This window comes from Protopterus annectens, chromosome 3.part0 (assembly GCF_019279795.1).
Source record: "Protopterus annectens isolate FY-2018-M chromosome 3.part0, PAN1.0, whole genome shotgun sequence".
Classification (NCBI taxonomy): domain Eukaryota; kingdom Metazoa; phylum Chordata; order Ceratodontiformes; family Protopteridae; genus Protopterus; species Protopterus annectens.
Window position 1 is genome coordinate 671,142,406 of NC_056731.1, and position 22,401 is coordinate 671,164,806.

Genomic DNA, 22,401 nt, shown 5'->3' on the forward strand with positions numbered 1-22,401 from the left:
TCAGAGTATTTCAACTACAAGTTTACAAACACACAGACACTGTTATTCTCAGTAATGCACACTGGCACATCTATCATTACTGAGGTCCATAGGTGTAGGTGTTCCTAGGTGTGTACCAGGCTAATATCCTTGGAGAGATGAGAAGAGTAGGGCATGTGGGTACACTGGTATCATGCCACCTGACATTTGTCAGCAGGCCATCTATCAACCGATGCCACTTGAGTGATCCCCTGGGTGACAGTTATATTCAACATCCAATCATCTGGTTTTCTCTTGCAGAGGGTCAGTGAAGTGCTCCAATTGGCATGTATGCAACATATATTATATAACATGGCCAGTGTCTGGGTGAGAGACCTCTACACAAGCATGTTCTGTTGACTGTGGTAGTCTGGTTGAGGTATCCATGGTATGTGGTGCATACAGGGTGGGGTTTCCTCACTGTGGCATTCATAACACAGCTGAGCAGACATGTCAGTGTCAGTCAATCAGAGATTGCCTGTAAGCAGCCAAGATGGATACCTGACATCTGCACATCTGTACAAAGGACAGACAGAAATTAGCTAGCCAACAGGTTATGCATAAGAATTAATGATTTGACAGATAGACATCTGACACTGATAGATATGCCATTACTACATGACAGGAGTTCTCAATGACATGTCCTAAACACATAGCAGTCGACAGTTAATATCAAAATATCAGATCAATATCCAGTAGGAGATACTTAAAAACCTATAGCTCATACACCAAGAACACAATAGTCAGTAGTCAGAGTCCAGCTTTGCATGCAGGGGTGTATGGTTCCAGTACAACAATCTGTAATCTACTCTTACTTGGAAAATTCCTGTTAAAAGTAGTAATGTAATGACACGGTACATGCAAGTGTAACTGCATATAACCTGGGATACTACAAATGTATGAAACACATACAAAAAGAAAAGATTGTGGTACTAGCCATGTATACTCAGGTGTCCCATACACTATACTCACACCCCTTGCTACTGTAATGACAGCATGTAGAAGCATGTTATGTACATGGAATTAAATACACTTATTAAATATCTCATTACCCTGTTATTTTATCAGATTGGAATGTGATCACTGGTTATCAGGGCTGAGCTATGCTTAGCAGGTGTAAGCATTTCTTAAATGTAAATGCTTTGCAGATTTGTGCACTGGTAAGCAAAGCCTACACGGTGTAAGTGCCTTTTCATTTAACCATAGCGCAAACCAGCTTAAAACTGCTCAAAACTGCCTTAACCACTCAGTATCCAACAGTCTTTATTCTGCCTAGCAACAAAATAAACAACCCTTGCAGGTCTCAAACCTAGGATCCCTAGACTACAGTCACAGCACTTAACCGCTAAGCCATCTGAGCTGCAAAAATGTCTTTTGCTTTTTCAAATATATCATTCAGTACATGTACTGAAAAGTAGTGAACAACTGCTTTGACTACTACAATTGTTTACTACTTGTTAGTGAAAATAGTGTTGAATCAGTCATGTTTTTATATCTAAATATACACATATCAGATAAATATGGTGGGATACATCTGAGAAGGTATATACAACACTCTGTTTACAGATAACAAGGATATATATATATATATATATATATATATATATATATATATATATATATATACATATGTAGATATATGTATACATGTACATACACACATATATATTTAATCTGGTCAGTCCAGAGGTATACACAGAACTCCATAGTGTAAGTGTGTGGACCAAGCCTGAAAAAGAGGATGTTTACAGCCAAGACAATGGGGATATATCACAAATACTGGAGTAGATAAGCTCAAACAGTTGATGCATTCGCACCTTCCTGTCTGTCCTAACACATATTAACTGGAAGAGCAGAGGTCCCAAGCCCACATACTTCCCACTAGCTAGTGACATCCATCTTCACAGGATTCCACTGCTTTTTCAGAAATACACATGTATGGTGGCCAGGCAACAGTAAATCTGACAAATACCTGGACATAACATCACACTAGGTAAACACACTGAGCTGCTAGGCATGTCACCAAACACTGTGTAAACTACAGGCCAACTGCCACAACACTAAAGTTTTTCTGTCTTTTTAATTTCTCCAAGTCTTTTGGGTTTCTAATACCATGATGGGAATGGACCCCATTCCTAAGTCAAAGTATGATTAAAGTTCATGAAATTTGCATTGTTTCACTCTTTGATGTTAGCCAAAAGTGCTCTTTGCAGCACCCACAATGTGCCCAGTAATGACTCTTTCTGCAATTCATATGGTGTTACATGAATTGGTAACATATCTAAATACGATTGTAAATTATTTTTTATATGACCAGTTGCTGCTACTATTATTGGAACTGTCTGTGTACCTTCCACAATGCGTTTATTTCTGCCTGCAGATCGAGGTATTTTATGACTTTGTGTCTTTCTGTACACAAGACACTGTAGTCACTAGGTGTGGCAATTTCAATGATCAATGCTACTTTTGTCCTCTTTTCTTGGACCACTCTATCTGGTTTTCTAGCATCTATCTTTTAGACTGTTGGTATTGGGTGATCCCATGTGATATAAACTTCATTTTCTATGATTCTCTGTGGCTCATGTCTCCAGTGTTTTTCAGCCACTTTGATACCATAATGTTTGCACAATTTCCAGTGTAACAATCTCGCCACATTATTATGTCTTTCAGTATACAGTCCCTTTGCCATTAGAGAGTCACAACCAGCAATAAGGTGTGTGACTGTTTCCAATTCAGTTCCACAAAACCTACGTATGTCTGTTTCTCCCACATTTTCAATGGATTTAGTAAACCAGCGTGTATGTAGCCCACTATCTTGGGCTGCCAATATTAACCTTTCATTTCATGATGTAAATTCACCTCTCCCTAACCATTCCTGCATTCGTTCTTGATCAACATGACTCTCTTTCAGAAGTTTTCTATACTTGCAACTATATTTATGTTTTTTCCACATTTCTTGCCTTCTCATCTAGTCCTTCACCTTATATTCTTTCTTTTGTTTTTTTAGCACATTCAGTTGCTGCCTGGTTTTTATCCACTTCTGGTTTGATTTCCATTCCTACTTGACGTCGATATGCTTCTGCTAAATTAAGCAACGATGCCATCTTAGATTTATTCTCCTCATGTTTCAAAACTTTCACCACATTTGGATCTTGTGAGGTCAGTAGATATGTGTGGAGTTCCACGATTGCAGATCTATACATGTAATCATTTTCAAGGAGGCCCATCCCTCCTTCAGAACGAGGAATATATAATCTTGGTATACACTGATTTTTATAAATCATTTGGTGAGCATGAAGCATCCTTCTTGTTTTAATATCCAATCTATCCAATACGTTTTGGGGCCAGTCAATCACTCCAAAACTATAAGTTAGGACAGGAAGAGCAAATTGATTTATAGCTTGGATCTTATTCCTAGGTGCCAATGCTGTTTTCAGGATTAATTTAAGTCTTCTAAAGTACTCCTTACTAAGCTTTATTCTCATTTGTTCATGTTTTATTGCTGATCCTTCATTATATCCCAAGTATTTATATACCCCCTCTTGCTTAAGTTCTTTTATATCACATTCTTGTCCCAAACTGTTGTTTTCCTGGTGCTGCAATTTTCCTTTTTTGAAGGTTATTTTTGCACATTTATAAGACCAAATGACATTCCAATAGCATCTGACAACCTGCAGCTGTGCTTTGAAGTCCTCATCTGATGAGCTATACAATTATAAATCATCAACAAAGAGAAGATGAGAAGTCATTAGGCGTTGTTGTTTTATAGAAGCCAAATTATAGCCATGACCTAAGCTGTTAAGTAAACAACTTAATGGATTAATGGCAAGGCAAAATAGCAACGGTGACAGGGAGTCACCCTGGAATATCCCCCTTTGGATTTTTATCACTGGGATAATAATCTGTCCTTTATCATGGCTTAATTGCAAAGTGGTCTGCCACTGTCCCATGGTTACTGTAATATAATCAATCAGTGTTGTATGTACTTATACATTTTAAGCACTCTTTTATCCATGAATGAGGGATACTATCAAATGCTTTTTTATAGTCAATCCATGCCATACTTAGATTCTTTCCTTTCTTACAGTTCTCCACTAAAACTTTATTTAACAACATATGATCCTTTGTTCCATATGACTTTCTTTTATTGCCCTTTTGTTCTACTGCCATAATTGACTTTTCTTCTAAATGACTATAAACTCTGTCGGTGTCAGTCCCTGTGTATAGTTTATACGTCATCGGAATCAAGTTATTGGTCTATAATTTTTAGGGTAGCTTGCAGGTTCACTCTTAAGTAATATCATTGTTTTTCTTGTTGTTAACCAGTGGGGTGTCTGTGTGGGATGTGCATATAAATAGTTCTTAGTCATGGCTAGATCCTCGTGTAAAGAAGTTAATACTTTAAGCCAAAGTTAGGTACTGCATCTGGGCCTGGGGTTTTCCAATTAGAGGCTTTTCTCAACTTTGTTTCAATCTCTCTGGCTGTTATTTCATCCTATTTCATATCTTGTATCTTTAAACTTCTTATTCTTTCTTTTACTTCTTCTATCCATTCAGCATCTTTGTTATGTTCCACAGGATCTTCATAGATACTACTCCAAAATGTATCTATTTCCTCTTTTTACAGAGGTCTATCAATTCCTTTCACCTTATTTCCCAATTTTCTATAAAACTTTTTTGTGTCATCAGTAAATTGCTTATTTTGTGCTTTTCCCTTATATTTATCTTCGTATCTTCTGAGTCTTTCCACCTGTTTTGAAATTTTTCGTTTGTTATCTCCAATAGTGCATAACAGATACTGGTCTGTTTAATACTGCACACTGCTTTTATCAAATCTATCTTTCTTAATATTTTTGTTGATCTGTTCCCTCTTCTATAATCTTCAAACAATGACACTTCTTGTCTTAGCTGCTTTATAGTTTTTTCTATTCGATATTTCCATGATGGTATTCGCTTTCACCCCCCCCTTTTCCCTCGCTACCCTATGTTCCTGTGGTAGAATTTTATCAGTTATTAATTTAGCAACACAGTAATATATTTTGTTTACTTCTGTTATATCGCATGGATCTCTATGGACAGTCCTAATTACTGTGTTTATTTGTTTTATCAAGCTTTTGACTTTTGAGGTTTTATTAACCATCTGCAGTCTATTTCCCTCATTGATCTTGATATATCTGTCTTTGTCTATTAAATCAAGCAACTCTTCTCTTAACTCCTTTTCTTCCATACTGAGGGCACATCCCTCATTTTTCATTTCCTGCGGGCATTCTATAGAAAGTTCTATAACATCTTCTTGTGGCACATTCTCTTCAATTTCATCATGTGTCATATGTTGTTTTGTCATATTAAAACTCACTGGCCTATCACTCCTCAACATTGACTGCATCAGAGTTTCCACAGTTTCCTGTTCCTTTCCTTTCTGTCTAGCTTCAAGTGAATTTTTATACTGGTTTCCTGTGGAAGGCTCAAAATATCTTGATATGACACCTGACCTATTGCTTCCTGTTCCATTGGTTTCCCCTTAATTTGGATATCCATTGCTCTATTCTGTTGTGGTGTTTTCTGCATTCGATTTTCTACACTGAATCCTTCTATTTGCAGCTGTTCCATTACCTCAATTTCTATTTCTTTGACTTCTCCATTACTAATCTATTTTTCTACTTTTCCTCTTAGTCTTCTTATTTTTTGTATTGTAAAATTTTCCATATCTGGATTCCTTTGCCTATATTTTTCTTCAAATATCTTTGGTGCTGCTCATTTTGTATTAGTTAGTTTTGCTTTCTCCTTTGCATAAATATTGCACCATAGTCAATCTTTTTTTCCTTTCCCCTGTCCATATTTCTTCTTCACATGTCTCCTGATCTTCTTACTTTTCCTTATTCTGGGGACTCACTCCCTCATGCTGTGATGTAGTCTGTTTTAGACCTTCTACATTAAATCCTTCACTTCTCATGCACTCCAGAACTTCAATTTCTATTTCTTTAACTTCTACTTTACTAATCGTCTTTTCTGCATTAAATCTTTGTGCTTTTAGTCTTTTTATTGTGAAATTTTCCATATCTGGATGCCTTTGCCTGTATTTTTCTTTGAATATCTTTGAAACTGCCTTCTGTATGTTAGTTAACTTGGCTTTCTCCTTTGCATAAATATTGCACCATATCAAATCTCTCTTTCTTTCCCATCTCCATATTTCTTTTTTATATTTTTCAAATATCTCTAGGTTTTGTTGTTTAAATTTTCTCACTTCCTCAGAGGCTTCTTTTCCCAAAGAGATCAAAGTTTCTTGATTTATATAATGTTTTCAAATATCTGTTGTATTAATGAAAGCAATTTTTATTTGAAGCTTGTGACAGTTTTTCCTGTGGAAGTATTTTTCTTTCCTCTAATTTCTCTCTTAATCGTTTTGTATATCTTGTGTCTGGAAAGTCTGGGCTTTTTACATAATAGTAACGTAACAATACATAATTTCTTTCTTATCCTCAATAGTCCGCTCTGTCATCTTTATGGCTCTTATTTGGCCAATCAGTTTTTGTTGTTTTTGTAGACTACTACTTCCTTCTACACCAGGGAGGGCATCCTCTCCCTGAGCCTGGCTTCCCATAGTTTCCTATGAGGGAATACACATGCAATTGCAAATATCGCAGACACTACAGACATGTAGCAGCATGGAGTAACAGACACCATTGTGAAAGTGCATACCCACAACCAATCTCAATACAGTCACAGTCACATTATGGTAAGCCTAATTATTAGTACAGTATATGGACTGTGTGAATAAAACCATCCTCATATTTGCCACTAACACACTAACCCTACATATACTGGCCCAATTCACAGTGTAGTCTGATGCCTGACTGTGGAATGGGACATGTCTCAGTCTGGCCCTACAAACATATATGCTGATAGGGTACCAGAAACTGGAGCAGCATGCAACGTCAGATAGAACAGGGCCACGGACACTGGCATCTACCCCAGTCTGTACACAGGCCAAGTAACATATTCACAATACACTGCTACACAATACTGACACTCTGTCAACAATCACCATAAGTACATAGACCTCACTACTGTACAGACTACAAAGGAATGTTCAGGTTTTGTCCTCAAATATAAGGCCTCCAATACATAACATGTTTGGCAGTCTGATATATCACTGGCTTGTTATCAGAAATGATGACAGTAAATAATGATATACTGTACATTTGCACCTCTTACTGCATGACATATGGACAAAGAGTGACAGACTTGGGGGGCAGAGGCACAAACACAGGGCCAGTATTGACATATTGCTGTGATAAACTGAAACAAATCACTGGCGTAACAGGGTTTGTTGTGACATATCTCTTCTGAGGGATATGAAGTCAGTAAATGAAGTCAGTAACACACATGTATGTCACCATTTACTGACTGAAATCATCAGAGTATGCTACTGCATTTCTAAACACAGAAAATGTGTGAGTAACACACCACATCTAACACTCCAAACTCTGGCCAGTCTGCAGATAGCTGTACAGGTGAGAGTTTCCTCAGCCACATAACACTGTCCTGTCAGACTTTAAATCATGCAAAACAGCCATATCCACACAAACCCTCCTAAACCAACATTCCTTTAAATGTAAAATAGCAGTACTTACATTCTGTCCTCATGTCTGGAACATCCACCGCCTGTTTGTTGGCCTGTGTCCACAGTGTTTGTTGTAAGTGGTATTTCCAACTACCCTCTGTGATGTTGTTTGTCAGACACCCGCATGAAGTCCTGCTCACAGTGAAGGAAAATGGCCAACACCCACATGAGGTGCTTAGTAATAGGAGTGTGTTTCCATGCAATTGGCTATAGGAATGATACCACAGCTGTTCCACATGCAAATAGCTAGTGGGAGACTGCAATTCGTGCACAGGCCATAAGCTGATTATGAGCATTACCTACAAAAGTCAAGCTGCTGCCTATGCAAAACAGATGTACTTTTCCATATCTACCATAGAGGGAGGGAGGGAGGGGAGAGAGAGAGAGAGAGAGAGAGAGAGAGACAAAGAGAGAGAGACAGAGAAAGAGAGAGAGAGAGAGAGAGACATAGAGAAAGGAAGAAAGGAAGAAAGGAAGAGAGACAGAGCCAAGCATGTTTGTGTATGATCCGTGGGTGGAGAGTGGTATCTGAGTATTATAATGGTTGCCTATGTTGTTTACTAATCCATATTGTCACATAGTAATTGCACATAGCACTATTCATTTATGGCTGTGGATTGTCTAAAGCAACCTCTACAGTGTTTGACAACTGTTGGCCTTGTAATGGGTCCTCAGTATAATAATGTAGCAAAACCCACACTGCAATGGATCCTTTCATTACACACACACACACACACACACACACACACACACACACACACACACACACACACACACTTGCCAGTACTGATATCCATAGGTTCATTGCTTCACAGGTGTGGAGTAGTTGAATGGGCCTGAAGGCTCTACAAGGCTAGGCCAAGGGAATACCTTGGCAACAGGCCACATGACAATAGTCCCCAGTGTGGCTCAGGGGTGTAGTCCCTGGAGTGTTTTCCAGGTTGGATATTGTATTCACCATCCACTCATCTAGGTTTCTACTGTGGGTGGCCAGTAATGTGCACTGCTTCCCATGTAGTATGTGATCTATATTCCATAACATGGACAGTGTCTGGGTTGTGCACATGTTCAACATGCATGTTCTTTGACATATGGAAGTGTACTTGAGGTCTCTGGGGCATGTTGTGTGGACAGATTGTTATCATTTGATGTAGCATTCCTGACCTCATTTGGTGAGACTTGGCTATGTAACTGAGGTCGTGATTGCACCTACATTAACAGTATGATATGGGTATTCAGTGGAATTAGTGGCATCTGTCAATACAGGGCATGTGTATAAGGCATGGTATTCCATTTGTGGGGTATGTTTGCAGACTCTACAGTTGTTGCAGGTGTCCAGGTGGAACATAGCAAAAGAGCCACTGTACATGTTTATTTGGCTTCTGAAGGGATGGAACAGGGTGCCATGTCCTTTACTTTCTGGATAACACACACTCAGTCAGGAGATATAACACATCAAAGTACTTGCTGATGTCAGTGGTACTGTTGTGGCCAACAGGCATGTAGTCCACTGCTATCACACCATGGTTGCTATCTGCATGGCAATATGTAGGAAACTACCAATATAGTGGGTGTTGCCTAGCCTAGTGTGTTTGTGTATGATACATGGATGGACAGTGTTCTCTGAGTAATAGAAGGGTTGCCTCTATTGTTCACTAATCCATCTGTCACATGTAGGGCTGTGAATTGTCTACAACGACCTCTACAGTGTTTGACATCTGTTGGCCTTGTAATGTGGACATTGTGACATATACTAGGTCCTCAACATAATAATTTAGCAAAACCCACCAACAATGGATCCTGTTATTACACAATCACAGCAACCCCCCCCACACACACACACACACACACTTGCCAGTATTGAGATTCAAACCCCTACCTAGCTACGTATTGCTACTACAGTGTACCACATTTATCGCATGCACCACAGAGCTTATAGGAGGGATGCTGTCCCAAGGTACTTCTAAGGTGCAGAACATCACCAGCCCTTGTAAATATTGGTGTTAGGTGATGTAGTGGGTGAGAGATCCCAAAAATAATTTTATCCTATACACACATTTACATTTGCCAGGGGTGAGGTTCAAACCTCTATCTAACACATTTTTGGACCATTATGGTTATGCATTTATCACATGCACCACTAATCTTACATGGTTTAGGATTGGCAACAGGTACTTCTAAGGTGGATGATATCTGCAGGACTGCTAAAGTCTGGTGGTGTAAATGGGGCAAAAATCTTTGAGGTATGGACCTACATATGTACACACACAAACACTTGCCACAGATGAGATTCAAACCCATACCTATGTAGTTATTGCTACTACAGTGCTCTGCATTTATGGTACACACCATGGAGCTTATATGTTGGAGAACTGTGCCAAGGTATCTTTGAAGGTGAGTAACATCAGCAGCAGTGCTAAAGAAATGGTAAGGGGAGAGTAGTAAGTGTGAATGTCCATAAAATCAGGTATCATCAAAAACACACACACTCTCTCACACAAACACACACAGTTTCACAATTGCCATGTCTGGGATTAGAATTCCTACATAACTAGTATGGTACACTATAGTACTACGCAGTTATCTCAAGTGCCAGGGAGCTTATATGTTGGAAAGATGTCCAAAGGTATCTTTGAGGGTGATTAACATCAGCAGCAGTGCTAAAGGAGGGGTAAGGGGAGAGTAGTAAGTGTGAATGTCCATAAAATCAGGTATAATCAAAGACACACACACTCTCTCACACAAACAATTTTCATAAAGACACACACACTCTCTCACACAAACAGTTTCCATGTCTGGGAATAGAACTCCTACCTAACTAGTATGTTACACTATAGCATTATGCAGTTATCACAAGAGTCACAGAGCTTACAGCTCTGACACTTGGCCTAAGGGTTATTTCAAGGTGACTAATATCAGCAGGCATGCTAAAGTAGGGCAATGGGAGGTGCAGTGAGCGTGAATGGCCTCAGAATCATTCATCTCCACACACACACACACACACACACACACACACACACACACACACACACACACACACACACACACACACACACACACAGAGTTTCACAGTTGTCATGGCTGGGATTAGAACTCCTACCTAACTAGTTTTTGACACTACAGTATTACACATGCATCGCAAGCACCACATAGCTTATAGGGCTAAGATTTGGCCAGAGGGATTATTTCAAGGTGACTGACATCAGCAGGAGTGTTAACATTGGCAATGGGAAGTGTAGTGTGTGTGAATGGGCCATAAATCATTTCTCTGGAAACACACACACACAGTCACACACAATTTACATTTGACAGGACTGGGTATACAAATGCTTGATGAATACTGATTTGTACTATCATGTTACACAGTTATTACAAACACAACAGACACTATAGGGCTGAGGGCTACCAAAAAGAATGTCTACAGTGATTGAAATCAGCACATCATGTGATATCGGCCAATTGAATGTGTGGTGGGTGGGACAGGCCTCATAATGGAAATCTCTCTGTTACAGTCTGTCTCTCTCTTCTCCACATCTCTGTGTGTGTATGTTTGACATATTATAGTGAGTTGGCCTTGCATATGTGTGAGTATTTCTATCCAATGTGTGTGCAAAGCATGAACGGTGTACAATGGTATTCCCTCCCTCCCGTCCAACCCACACCTTCAACTAGTAATCTCCCCACTGCCTTCTCTTTTTCTCCTGTACCTACCTCCAACATAAAAAAACTCTTAACTAAACTTAAACCCACCAATTTAGCAGCAGACAACCTCCCAAGTGAATACCTACAAATCGCAGCTGATGCTCTGGCCTACCCAGTATCCATCTTGATTAACCGATCTCTGTCAGAAAGTTACTTTCCCACACTGTGGAAATTATCACATATAATTCCCTTCCACAAAGGCAGACCCTCTGCAGAACTAACCAGTTACCGCCCCATAGCTATTCTCTCTCCATTCTCCAAAATACTAGAGAGATGCATACACTCTCAGGTCTCAGACTACCTCCTTACTAACAGCCTCCTTTCCAGTACTCAGCATGGTTTCCGACCAAACCATAGCACCACGACTGCCTTACTCTCCTTTACTAACACTATCCTTCAGCATAAAAACAATGGCTATCTCTCCTCTGCTGCTTTCCTAGACCTATCTAAAGCATTTGACATGGTCCCACACAAACAACTTATCTCTGTCCTCAATAACCTATCGTTCCTCACAATCAGTCACCAACTGGTTTCAGAGTTACCTGTCTGACCTCTAACATTCCACTGTATGGCAGAATGACATATCTCCCCAACTACCTGTCTCCATAGGGGTTCCCCAAGGATCCATCTTTAGACCCCTACTCTTCTCTGTTTACACCAATAATCTAGCCTCTGCCACCAAACATGGCATACTCATACAATACACAGATGACTCGTCCATCATCTGCTCAGCCCAGTCCCTACCAAAACTGCAAAAAGTCACACAGGAAGCCTTTTCCTCTGTTGAAACATGGTTATCCGATGCCCAATTAATACTCAACCCAAACAAAACTAAACTACTTATCTTCCAACTCACCAAACATACTCAAACCAACTCTCACTTTGACATCACAGCAAAAGACAACACCACTATATACCCAACTGAACACACCAAATTGCTAGGAGTGGAAATAGACAATAAACTAGAATTTGACATTCACATATCCATGACCACAAAAAAAGTCCACAAAAAACTAGGAGTGTTATACAGAAATAAGCAATTTCTCACCAAAGCAGCAAAGATTTCAATAGCAAATTCCCACCTTATCTCCACCCTACTTTATGCCTCTCCAATATATACCAACCTAAGGCAATGTGATCTAAACAAGCTAGAGACCTGCTACAACAAAATCACCAAATTCGCCACAGGGGCATCCTACCGTAGTCACCACTGTCTCTCACTTGCTGAACTGGGCTGGCTTGAACTCCCTCTCCTCCTTCAGTGGTATCAACTCTCACTCACCCACAAACTAGTAAACCATCCACTAAATGTCTCATCCCTCCAGAATCTACTCCAACCCTATCGCACCACCAGACCACTAAGATCCAGCAACAAAAATCACCTGCAGATCACTAAAGCCAATAACTCTGCTGGTGAAGCACTATTCTCTTGCACCGTAGCCAAATTATTGAACTCACTCCCACCCACAATTACCTCTGTACCATCAAGCACCCACTTCAAAATTTTACTAAAAGTGCACCTAAAAACATGCTGGCTATGCCCTTGCAACTCTCACTCTAATATCATCCACCCCATCCAAACACTACGTTTCTTTCCACTCCACTAACTACTGTGATTATAGCAAGCTCAGATGCTCATAAGCCTAGTACTTATTATACAGCAGGAACTTCTCATTGTAACATTTGTTAATGTCTGTTATGTACTTCACAGATAAAGATTCTAGTTGTCTACAGATGTACTATGTTCTTCATCTGTAAATATGTTGTAAGTAATTGCTATGTTAAATTGTTAATCGCTATGTAATCCAATGTAACTACTGTCTGTTTATTTTACTGTGGAGCTTTCCTCCCCGGGCCTCCGCTGAAAATGGACCTACGTCACGTCGGACACTCCCGGTCAACAAATTTAAATAAATAAATACATGTGGTGTGTGTGCACAGACATCTCTGTCTGACATATGTATAGTCCACTGTGTTGTTAGACATAGGCTTCATTTCTCTAAATGTAGGAGCATGCCCAGTATGACCTTCTGTATTGAGTGTGTGAATCCATTCCAGGTTGGGTTGTACTCCAGTCCTGGGTTTGGTGTTCTACACCTACAGCTAGAGACCTGTTTCTGCAGGATATCTGTAGATAGGTTGACAATATGGAGTCACAATGGGTGACAGTAGGATACTGTAACTATTGCTGCATGTGCTGCTTGTGTTACATGGTTGGTGTTATCAGAGATATTCAGATATATGTACTGTTTTATACTGTGATGTATTATGTCATCAACTACTGACAGATATACTTATTTGCTCACAGTTATTTTCTGGGAAATACAAGATGAATGAAGCTGTGTCCAGTATTGTAGTCTGCAGCCTACATATTCTTGCACACTCATGGCATTATGGAGACACTTGCTGATGGGTCTGTGTAAATGGTCCAGCACATTGGTACTATGGTGGCTGAGGATCACCTTCTTGTACATATATCGATGTAACAGAATTACCATATCCAGCTGTGGCCATACCTCTCAGCTGTACAGATTCACCCAGTTTACCCAGAGGTAGGGCTCATATATATGGTCAGTTCCTCTTCCCATTGTGGTTTACAAGCAGGTTTGTAGCCACCCATTACTGGGTTTGCAGGCAGGGGTAGTATGGGCACACATCAGAGTTTCAGACTTCACACACTCCATGACGTCCATGCTTCTACACCCCTCACTCTGTTATTCTACCCTCTTCCTAACATTATGCAAGTGATATCTGAGAAGTATCCCTATAGTTGGCCCTTCATCCCAGCAGTATTTAGGGGTTAGTCTGCACAGTAGGACATGGTGGGCATGCTACTGGGATTTGTCAACATGACCTTGCATTTGTGTTCTGTTGACTGTGTTACGTTGTTAGTTGGGACCCCAGTAGATACCATACATTGGTACTATGGGTGAGCCCTTTGACAGAGGACTGTAGGCCATTTGGTAGTGATGCAGGCCATCTGTAGCAGGCCAGTGCATTATGTCACTCCTACATTCCAAGACTGCAAGACAGTGGATTTTCCCTGGGGTGACAGGGTAAGTGTGCGAGGTGTTAATGGCAATAGTTCCTGTCCATATTAATCCATTGGTCTGGATGCAGGCAGGGTGCTGGTTACAGCTAGGGACACACCTGCATGGGACACCTCATCAGCATGCTGCTTTCTGTGGGTATTCCCATACAGAAGTGGGGTCATACTGTACTCATTCCCAACAGCAAGGATATGACCTGTGATAAACCTGTGGCTGATGGTGGGGTGAGTTGAGTGCATGTGTGATATAGAAGTTAATTGCAGTTGACTCAAAGATATACTTGGGACTTTCACCTTAATGTTGCCATTTTGTGTGGGCATAGGCAATCTCTCATTACTTCATAACTGTGCATTTTGTGGTCTGCCAGTGACTGGCCAGACTGCATCAGTATTCCATACTACACAGACAACTAATGTGCTGATAACCTGTATGTAGAATTCCAAAGTTGTGTGCAGTTGACAGCTACATTTTATGTACTTGTCTATAGTACTTCCACCTGTGTACTGTGTGAATGTCTGGGCCCACATTCATGGCATGACCATCTTTCAGACGATGACAGATATTGACATCTAGACAGTGAATATGGATGACTGCTGACATGGGTATTGCTGAGAAGCATTGTGGTTGGCACTGCGGTCTTTGGAACATGGCCCTATCATCCACAGTACTGCCCATAGGCCACCAAGACACAACCCTCAATGCCTACATGCTGACTACTTCCAGACAATATTGAACACACAACCTAACACACAGACCCGCTACATATTGTACACATGCAACAATCTATCCTGTAGATTTGGCCAGCTCAGTTAATCTGTGCTCCACTGTTATTACCCCTCGCACTTACATGTTACTGCATTTCTACATAGGATTGTGTGGGTGGGGGCACACCAGATGACTTTAAACATTTGCTATGACTGTACTAGTATTTCAGGTTCTCTGTTGGCTTCCATTTCATTTTGTATTCTGACCTATCATGCAGACTGGAGGCATATCAGCAAAGTACAGATCTTAGGTTTGATTGACTTACATTTCTGTTTTAGACTTCTTACCCTTCAGAACTAACATACAACTGCCAGACCTGTTGTAGTCTGTCTATGTAGGTCTGGAAGTGGGCAGTTAACCATTGCCATCAATTGGAGGCCTTAGCCCAGCCTTTCTTTATGGTTATCTACATCTGTCCTGCTGGCTGAGGCTGGTGGTGGATATGTGTGCCTCACTGTTATGCATGTGTGTGTCCTATGGACACACATTTGGGCCACTACATGTACTGCAATATGATTTGTCACTTTGTCTAGTACTGTCTAGTATGTTGACACCAGTATTTGTTATGGATTTCATGCTACCTATATAGGTGTCCACTATCTGCTGCCATCCATTTCAGCCACCCGATTCCCTTCCATGCTCACGTCAATACCTTAGAAACAACTATCAGAACATACTACTCCATTCAGCAATTAATAGTAAGAGTTACTTACCTTGTGGCTGTGCCAGTATTGAGGACGGTGCTGCAGGGCTGACTATGTTGGATGCACATAGTACACTCCCTATACATGGTTACCCTGGGTCTGTACACTCTTCTCCTCACTGTGGGTTGGTCGTCAGCATTCACATCCTCACCACCCTCAGCTTCTTGCATATATTAATGTATGAGAGTGTCATGTTTGGCATCCCTTTTACTGTATGTGCGAGTCAGAGAGAGAGAGGTGACCTTCCCTGGGTCCCTACTGTGTCATTGTATATGCTATGCGTTGCCTCTTTGTTAAGGCCTGGGCATACTGGGCACGCCTCCTTCTGCCTACATGGGTAGGCTCAAGTAGTTCCTACTCTGAGTCCCTCTGTGCCAGTGATAGCCTTGGCAATGGTGGAGGGCTATGTGGCCTTGCCCCATGCTGTTCCTGCTGCAGCTGTTTCCGCAGGATCATATTATGTAGCAAGGCACATACTATGAAAATTTGTGTACATTTAGCTGGATAGTACTGCAGGCCTCCAGCGGATATGTCCAGGCAGTGGAACCGTGACTTGAGCATTCCAAACACACGCTCTATTATGATTCTGGTTTGTGTGTGTGCCTCATTGTGGAGTTCTTGTTCATATGTGTGTGCATTTCTGATGGGTGTCATCAGCCATGGCTCCAGTGCACAGCCAGCATCACCCACTAGGTGGCCATATGGCATGTCCCCACTGGCAAATGACTGGTACAGCTGTGTCATATGCCAGATGTGGGAATTGTGCTAGCTTCCAGGGCTGCCACCACATACATTCAAGATAATACCCTGGGCATCGCACACGACCAGGCAGTTGATAGAGGGGAAGCCCTTGCAGTTTATGTAGACCCTACCCCGCTCACCAGGTAGTGATTTGATGTGTATGTGTGTGCAGTCTATAGCAGCCACTACCTCAGGGAATTCTGCTATTTGGTGGAAGAGATGCATATGGCTGGTCAACACCTCACGGGCATTGAGGAAATATATGTGCTCACCACCATGTGCTGATATAGCATCCAGGAACTGGTGGAGTATCCTGGATGCTGATGTCTGTGAGATCCTCATGATATCCCCAGTTGCCCTTTGGAAGGTACCTGTGGCTAGTATTCTTAAGCCTACACATACCTTGGTATCCACTGGTATGGGTTCCCTTCTGTTGGTTCTGTGTGTGAGGCGTGGCCAGCACAGCTCAACAATTTGCTGTAGAATGTCCCTGTCCACCCTATAGCGCTCCACTATCGCCAGCTCATATAGCCCCTGGTAGGTTACCCTGGGTCTGTACACTCTTCTCCTTCTCCTCACAGTGGGTTGGTCACCAGCATTCACATCCTCACCACCCTCAGCTTCTTGCATATATTAATGTATGAGAGTGACAGCAGCCCCTAACATTTTATTAGTTTTGTCAGGTAAAATTTCCTTGCCTATGTACACCAGTGGTATTGAGTTTGTGGGGAAAAAACAGACTGGAAGTTGTTTGCATAGTTTATAGTAGTGTACTGTGCTAGGCTGTTCCATGTGTAATTGACTGATTCTGATACATTTTACCTGCCAGCTATGCTAGTTCTCCTTGATTGCCTTCCTACTGCTGTTTTTCCTTCCCATTGCCTTCCCATTTAAGCCCGAGTGCTCAGATGTGAACAGAGCTGCTATTTCCTGTTTTTTTTTTTCTTTTTTATTTGTTTAAAACCCAGTTTACACCTGTTTCGGCAATGTAAACACTGCTAGGCAGCCTCAGACACACCTTCTTCCTTAGCTGTGCTTAGCTAAGGGCAAACATGGGCCACAGAGCTCCAATAAGCATACATCATGCATGACACTCGCCCTTATGAGGTCATCTACCTCTTAGACTTATACAAAGGTGTTGCTGCACCCACATGGTTGGGTGCAAGCTAACACTGAGAGGAAATCTGTGATTCAGTATCAATCCCCTCATTTGTATAAAACTTTATGCTAATTCATAGTTACCACACTCACACTGAGTCTTCCCCTTTAGCAACCACTATTCCCTGGTATTGTTGTCTTATGCATGCCATTGACTATTATGGCAAAATGCTGATTTGGGTTTAAAAGCTTATTTCCAACTTTTTTTCTTATTTTCGGGCCGATCCCATTTGCGCACCTCTGCCCTCCACTTAAACAGCCGAGATTTGTCAAAAAAAAATAAATAAACGTATCATTTATAAAATTGCAACTATTTTTCATGCCAATGGCCATATATTTGGCCATTGGCATTCCTACTACATTGAATACATGCTTTCATTCGAGCTGTCATGCCTCCGTTTTGTAATTTGCAGAAATGTATTCAGTTAGTAAGTGAATACATTTTTGCAGGTTACACTATTCCTGCACAGCCTCCTATCTGGTTCCTGCATCATTAATTCATCTCATTTGCAAGTTTTTCACCAGAAAATGAGGTAATTAGCATATAGTAGTGGTGTCCATACAGGAATAGTATAGGTGCACGTTCCGCGAACTCGTTCCTGGATCGCTGGTCGGCCATATTGCATGCAGCAGCACTTGCACTTTTCCTGCACTTCATGCTGACCTTGCTGAATCTGGGGGCTACCAGTAGAGCCAAAATTTGACACTGTGATTTTTGACATCCATTATTCATTACACTGTTTCAGCTGATAGATATTTTCTTAGATGTAAAAGTGTTAGGAATTCTCAATTTTGTTTGATAAGTGGAATTCATAGCTGTTTTTATGCAGAATGTAATTATTTACCATTTTACACTTAAATACTTCCTACCAAGAGATGGATTGCCACAGCATAGAATTAAACTCTATTTGTTCTAGCAGCGTAGTTTAAATGGTAGAAAGTCACACTAACCAACTAAGAGCACTGAACCAGGACTGCTATTATTATTTCCCTTATGTTTGGGACTAATGTTACACTTTGTGAAACTTCTAATTTGCAGAGACAGCTGAACCAATATTCCTGTGTTGCATTTATTCTGGATTTTGGAATGATGGACTCTTTTCAAATGTGAAGCATCACATTTTCAACAGGGATTGCTGAAGGGAAAATATAGCCTGCCTTCCCAGGGGCCACAGGCAAAATGTCTAATAATTTGCCTGTGGCTGTGAGCCACAAAAGCACTTACCACTCATGGTAGTTACTTACCACAGATCAATTACTGTAATTATGAGAAAAATGTAATTCAGAAACAGCTATACCTGCAATGAGAAAGATTAAAGGCTGATTAGCATGAGAGGTTGCAGACGAGGAGACATATACCAGAAGGAAATAATGTAAGATTTCACAGAGGTACAAAATGTTGTGCTCTGAACTTGTAAACTAAGGAACAAATAAAATCAGTACAATAGATATCAGTCATGTAGCTTGATAAAAGGGAATGAAAAAAGAACTGTCTATGAGTTAATGCATAATCTGGCAATCTGAAGATTAAGGCTCTAAACTGTTAACAACCTGCTTTCTGTATAGCAAAGGCTTCAGGGTTTGACTTATTTCACCTCTATTTTCATAAAACTCAACAGTGTTCTCGGGTCATCCCTGAAAAAGTACAATCTTATTAGTGGGCTTTCCCGGTTAACAGATGCATAAATAAATAAATAAATAAAACAAGCTTTGCGATAATAGAAACATGAAACGTGCTTGCATTTTTCATTTAGCAGTAGCACTATACTATGGATTGGCACTAGTGAGTTATAAATAACAGGCAGAATTATGAATACATGAGGCCTACATTTAGTATTGGTCTGGCAAACTATAAAGCTGTAATATATTTTTCAGTTTTTAATTAACTAAATAATTCAGCCTAGATTACAACAGAAGACCAGAGGGAGAAAAGTGATTTAAAGGAGTGTCTGTTACATTTGTACAGTGACCCTATTTTTAATTTTGAAGAAAACTACTAAAATGGATCAGTAAGAGATGCTAGGCCTCACAGCTTACAGCATAAGTCTTTGTTGAAAAGGATGATGGGTATCTAAATTAGGAAGGTAACAAGAAAAGTTGACTTAGCAAGGCCATATCTTTTCTAAAGGAGTTCTGCAATTCCTTCAGAGCTCAATATTTACTAAAATGAAAGACTTTCACATGTCCACAATCTATTTATTTATTTATTTAGCATGTTTTCTGATGCATTATCTCTTGTGAGTTAGTGTCACCTTGGAGGGTGTATATCATTAACAGATGCTGTTTATTCCAACAGTTTCCTTCACAAATTAGGTAGCCATTTGTTGGATTAGTGCTACAGATATCTTGCTTAATTCAGGCAGAAACATACACATAAATAAATTAATGAGCAAATCTGTTTGTTTTGACAGACTGGGCATATGTTTTAATTTAAAAAAGCCTAGGGCCCAGAACAGAGTAATAATGCACCTGATTTGAACATTAAAAACATATCTTAGTTCACTAAAATTGCCATTAGTCATAACAATACATGTAAATATGCATCATACAGTACATACTCCTTAAGGAGATAAATTAATTCTCCAGGCCCACATTTAAGCTAGAGACATCAATTTTCCCAGCACTTCACAAACACATGGAAGCATGAATTTTAAGCCAGAGTAACATTTGTTTACACCAAATATTCTCATTTTTAATCATTACAGGAAGCACTGGGTGACAGCTAAAGTCCTAAAAGTGATTGCTTTAAGAAAAAATGTCTACTAGATTAATATGCATTAGAAAATTATTTTCTCTAGCTAAGAAAAAACATATATTTTGAATGAGACATTTTTAGCTGTAGCACCCAGTTTTTCAAAATCAGTGACTATCTTGAATTTTGGAAACATATATTGAATAACTAGTTCATTAAATGGGTGCCTCTAAAGGAAAGCACATCTTTACCCCATATGTACTGGCCTGGAGCTGATTATATTTGTACTTGGGAATAAAACGCGCATAGCCTGCTGCATGGGGGGGGGGGGGTACCATTAATTGAAAAAAAAAATGTGCATTGCATTTTTAATCAAACTTGTTTTTATTTAACTCAGTCATTTTCACTAAATGTCATCTGAGTTTCCTAGTACTGATGAATTGGTAGGGATTTCACATTTAGCTGTTTAGAAGCACTGAAAATATTTTTCATATTTGACATAGGTCATAGATATCGCATAAAGACAGCTTTTATACATAAAATAAATTCAGCACCAGTGAATAACTGGAAAAAGAAAATTTGTAATTTTATAATATGAAGCACTGGCTGGCAGGTTGTAACATACAGGATGTAGGCTCCTTTTGGATTTAAAATGCAACACACATGGTATTATGTTTTGCCTTTTGGCTTTTCCTGGTTAGGGGTCACCACAGCGGAACTCAGGTCTGCTAATGATTGGCAGTAGATTTTGACGAAAGCCGAGGTGCCAGCTCAACGTTCAACCTTCAACGAAGGCATGCCCCTTTACACATGTCTTTCGAATGCCCACCCAACTGTGGGGAGGACATGCAGACTCCACACAGAAGGCACTCCCCGCACTCCAGCCGAGAATCAAACGGAAGAACCTCTTGCTGTAAGGTAACAATGCTACCGCTGTACCACCGTGGAAACACATGGTATTATATAACTCAACATTTAAAACACAGCATATTTCTTGGTTTATAATTAAAGACAACATTTGAGGAATACTTATTTCATGATATTACTATAAAGAAGCATTTTGGTATATTTTTGACTTTAGGGTACACAGTGGCCACATCTACAGCCTTATGGCTTTCTTAGTTTGACAATACTGCTTTGTGTTCAAGTTGCCTGCCCCTGAAAGTACAAACAAAAAGCTGTTAACTATAAATAATCATCTACTTTCACTGTACTTTTAATCATATGGGCTGGGATTCATGGACGATCATTGCATGCCTGTACAGTGCTAAGCGGTAAGGAATTGGTAGGCTGATGCAGCTAAAAGCTAGTCATATATGTATAACAACCATCAAAGTGCTGACCAAATGACTGCATAATAAATTGGAATGGCTGTATTATGAGAAAGAATTGCGTTAAAATGGCACTGGGAAGGATAAGTGTCACAGACTGGCATTTGACTAGCATGGCTGATGTTACCATCAATGTAGGCTAACATGGCATATTTCATGCATAGCAACAACTGCAATAAAGCACCACAGGGCCATCATATCAGACAGCCCTTAGAGGGTCAGTATAGCAAAAAGTTAGCCCAATTCATAGTGAAATGAGAAGGAAAGAGGAATATACGAAGCAGAGAAAGATACATAAGGGTACACATAAGTTATGGCAGACTGGGGAAGGAAGGTCAGTCATTTTTGTGGGATAGAGATCCACATTTTCAATAGATGAAGAAGATCATCATCATTTTCAATTATCAAAATGTAAATCAGTCTGAAAAGCACTCTATTAGGTGGACCTGATAAAGCTCAGGTAAAACGATTTTCTTAAATATAATTCTATACTGGTAGCTCACAGTGTGCTGCCATTTTTTGTTTAAAGAAATAGAACTTTTTTAATTAAGTATGAGGTCCCACAGGCTGCTTAGGTAGTAAACCCTCATGGGTTTTTCAGGGATTGGTTCCTCCT